Source organism: Salvia splendens, chromosome 13 (genome assembly GCF_004379255.2).
Source record: "Salvia splendens isolate huo1 chromosome 13, SspV2, whole genome shotgun sequence".
Lineage (NCBI taxonomy): Eukaryota > Viridiplantae > Streptophyta > Magnoliopsida > Lamiales > Lamiaceae > Salvia > Salvia splendens.
Genome location: NC_056044.1, coordinates 15,920,261 through 15,924,284, shown reverse-complemented (window position 1 = coordinate 15,924,284; position 4,024 = coordinate 15,920,261). Strand labels below are relative to the sequence as shown.

The following is a 4,024-nucleotide window of genomic DNA, read 5'->3' as shown; positions in this document are numbered from 1 at the left end:
TGAACAAATATTTGCTCGGAAATTACATGTATTAATTTTAGCAAATTGATACTTCTCCCTCAGTCTCAGTCCCATAATAAGAGTCACCCTCCATCCCATAATAAGAGTACATTTTGTTATGTCAGTGCATCCCACAATAAGAATCACAATTAAATATGATTCGTTGTTTTTTTCAACTTTTGCAATTTAATTTCTAGGTTAAGGTGCAAAAAATATGATGTTTTGTGTTTGTGCATCTCTTACTACTTCAATGCATATTGTATAGATACAAAACGGGGTATTATTTCGTGGAGGAGGGATTATGTTACATCAGTTCAATACCGCATAAATGTGAATTTAATTGCAATATAATGCGTTGAAGGTAAAGGTAAAGAGATGGATCAGAACTTTGGCTTGGATTTTCTCTGCAATGAGAGAAAAAAAAAATGAGCGCTTAGTTATTTCAGCGTCGAATCATGTGGGGAAAAATTCATCACATCCATCCGAAAGAGTTTACAGAATGCACTATTTAATTACTTCATTATTGACAATAGACTCAACAACGAAGTATACATGATTTCTGAAATGAAATTCTATAGAGAATATAATAAAATCTAATCATTTTAATATAACATCATCACAAGTATTGATATTTCAATAAATAGGAAAATGTTGATTAATTTGGAAAGTATGATCGAAGAGTTAAATTGATAGAAGAGATGGATCAGATTTTTGGCTTGGATTTTCTCCGCAATGGAAGAAAATAAAGGAGTTCAACGTCGAATCATCTGGGGAAATATTCATCACTTCCATCTCCAAAGAAAACATTTAAAAGAAGAAAATAAAACTGGAATTTTGAAAAGCAATTCTGAATTTGAATGAAATTTCACCAGTTCTTATAGATTGAAGGTCGAAACGAGCGAGCTCCGATGGAGAAGCAGAAGCAGAAGCAGGTAGAGATAAATATGGCGTCGGCTCATACGCAACACCGATTGAATCTCTGGCGCTGGTAATCAGTATTTCGACGCACATAAAAATACAAAAAAGGATTAAAAAAATTGAACTCCACTAAATAGAAATTGAGAGATTAATAAACAGAAATGGTGAGAGGTGAGGAGCCGGAAAATTTTGGAATTGGGGGCTAGGCTATGCCCTATTGCTCACTGCTAATTAATTAATAACAACAAATTAGTGATTTATTATAGTCAACCATATATTAGTAAATTAGAGTATTATTTCTATATTAAAATATTAATAATAGATAGTGGAAATTTTAAAAACACTTTATTAACTTTCAGCCCAATTTTTTTTTTTGTTTAAAGAATCCCCCTCTTTCACTTTATTAACTTTCAGCCCAATTTTTTATTTTGTTTAAAGAATCCCCCTCTTTTGAATTTGAAATTCTGCATTAATTACATTTTTGTAGTTTCAATAAAAGTAAAAATTTACACTAGGTCTTTATTATAAACACTATTATAATTGCTTTCACTCCATAAAATAGAGCATACCTACCGTTAATTCACTTGACATATCATAAAATATATAGATTGCATCAATTGAAATATACATAAACGTATTGTACAATATTAATATCATTAATTTCAATACTATAAAAATAATGTGCAATAATAAAATAAATAGAGTATTCATATTCATGTTACTGCATTAATATTTTATATTTTCGAAACCTAAATGGTGACAATTTGCACATTCTATCACCATAGCATATTCATTAAAATGTTATGAGATTGTTGAATGCAAATTTTAACTCATTATCTTAAATTTCTATATTAAATAGTATTGTTTACCGTTAAATCAAAGTGACAATATAAGTTAGTAATTCTTACTGATACTCATTATTTGTATTTATTAGTTGAATTAGGCAATATTTTAATCTCAAGTACATTAAAAAGCTATTTAATTAAATTAATAATTGATCTATCTAATTTGCAATATTAAATCTCAATTAAGGCTAATGCCATAGTATTTCTCTTACAAATCAAATAGTTGGATTATAATAATTCACTAATTCTATTTACTTTGCATCATTAGATCTCAAGTCTCAATCACGTTAAAAAATTAATAGATCAAATACTAATGTCATCGGATATCTGGGTGTTCGGTTGGCAAGATTAAATCTCATGATTAAATATGTATCATGTTTGGTTCATAAGATTGAACCCTTCAACTTAATCCTAGATGGATAGTCTCATGATAATTAGTCATAGCCTCCCCCTCCAACTAAAATAATCCAACAACTTAATCCTCAATAGATAGTCTCATGATATTAGTTATGGCAACCGAACGCCACCTAATTATACTATCATTAGATTAACACCGCATTAAATTTTTAAACCACACTACGATAGAAATAGATCATAGACTTTTGATATTTGACATTAAACTTTCGTTCTATTGCAAAGTCACGATAAATCAGATCTTTTTTAAAAACATTTGCAATGCAATAACTCGGTTAGTTTGGATATTAAATAATAGTTAATATTCGAATATTTAATACAGTGCGAAACGCGGCAATTTAATGCAAAAACTAGTCTACTTAACCTACTGCTGTCAAAATGGTTATCGGGAATTGGATATCCGATATCTGAACTCGAAATATCAGGTAATTGGATACCCAATACCCGATTTTTCGGGTTTTGAGATCGGGTTCGGGTATAGGATTTTTAGATTATTGGGTATCGGGTAACCCGATATCCGATCGGGTATACCCAAATTCCCCGAATTACCCGATTTTTTAAATTTCGTTTAAATTTAATAAATTATGTATCTATTTTATTATTTAAAAAATCAAATATACTCCCGAAATCCTTCACTCTTAAGTCACATTTAGGGTTAAGGTATGAATTGTGATGCTTATTATGAATTAATGATATGAATTTTTTATTTCTAATAATTTGTAGTTGTTTTTTTTTCTTTTTTTTTAAAATCTTAAAGTCGAATTACTTCAAGTTTATATCAAATTTGTACTATAAGTTTGTATTTCCAAAATTTTGTAGTTAATTTTCTTAAAAAAATAATTAAAAAATATTTAAAAAATCCACAATCGGGATTGGATACCCGAATATTTGGGACTGGATACCCGAGTCGGGTACCTGGGTACCCGAAATCATTTTCGGATCTGGTATCGGATATTAGATTTTTGGAAATTCGGGATCGGGTACCCGAAATTTTCGGACCTAACTAAACCCAAGAAATTTCAGTTAAACTAACATTCCTCGCCCCACTCTTTATGGATATTAATAAATATTATTAATCAGATTTATATTTTCAATCAGATTGTTTTTTGATTAATGAACATTTTAGTAACCAATGGAGAATTCGAAGGAGAGCTGTTTCATAAGATCGTCAGTCTTGTGATTATGTTAAAAATAGCAGTAGTAGTAGTATTTATTTTGCGAAATCTTATGTCCTCCATATAGTTGGTCAATACATAATAAAATTAAATATTTTTAGAAAGTAACATTTATAATTTAAAATTGAAATATTGCAACCTCGCGTGGTGACAACCACCAGATGACAAAGGTGATTGGTAGGTAGATGACAGCGAGAGCAATTTGCAAATCGCGATTTCTAGACTGACACATTTTATATTTGAAAGTAATAATTAGATGATAATTTAATTTACCATAATATAATTGATTTTTGGATTAAGAATGTCCTTTAAACTATTTCTCTCACAACTATTTTAGTCTTAATAAATTTTCGGAGTCGTCAAAAAATGTATTGCCGCCCCTCTGATAAGTGCTAATCGGAAAGCAGTGCTATCAGAAAAACACCACCAAAAATCAACACTATCGTCGGAGGTCATCATGTAAACCTCTTTTAACTCTAAATGTTGATTTGTTACAAAAATTAATTTAATCTCTTTTACTTGATTTTCTTTTATACTTTACTTTTTCTTCAATTACGTATTTTATATTCTCTCATATTTTATTCTCGCTTCACTGATCCACGTTATTATCAATTACTACTATTAGAAGTTTCTGCCTAACTTTTAGTTTAATAGACCAGTGTGAGTTGAACA

The 4,024-nt window shown here is 29.6% G+C and overlaps 1 non-coding gene and 1 pseudogene across 1 annotated transcript; both read right to left on the bottom strand.

Annotated features, from left to right (window-relative positions):
* Positions 1-375: 375 nt before the first annotated feature.
* Positions 376-482, bottom strand: LOC121763155. The gene has a single exon (XR_006042397.1). It is a non-coding gene; the product is annotated as a small nucleolar RNA Z103 (small nucleolar RNA).
* Positions 483-698: 216 nt separating this feature from the next.
* Positions 699-792, bottom strand: LOC121763156 (annotated as a pseudogene).
* Positions 793-4,024: the final 3,232 nt, after the last annotated feature.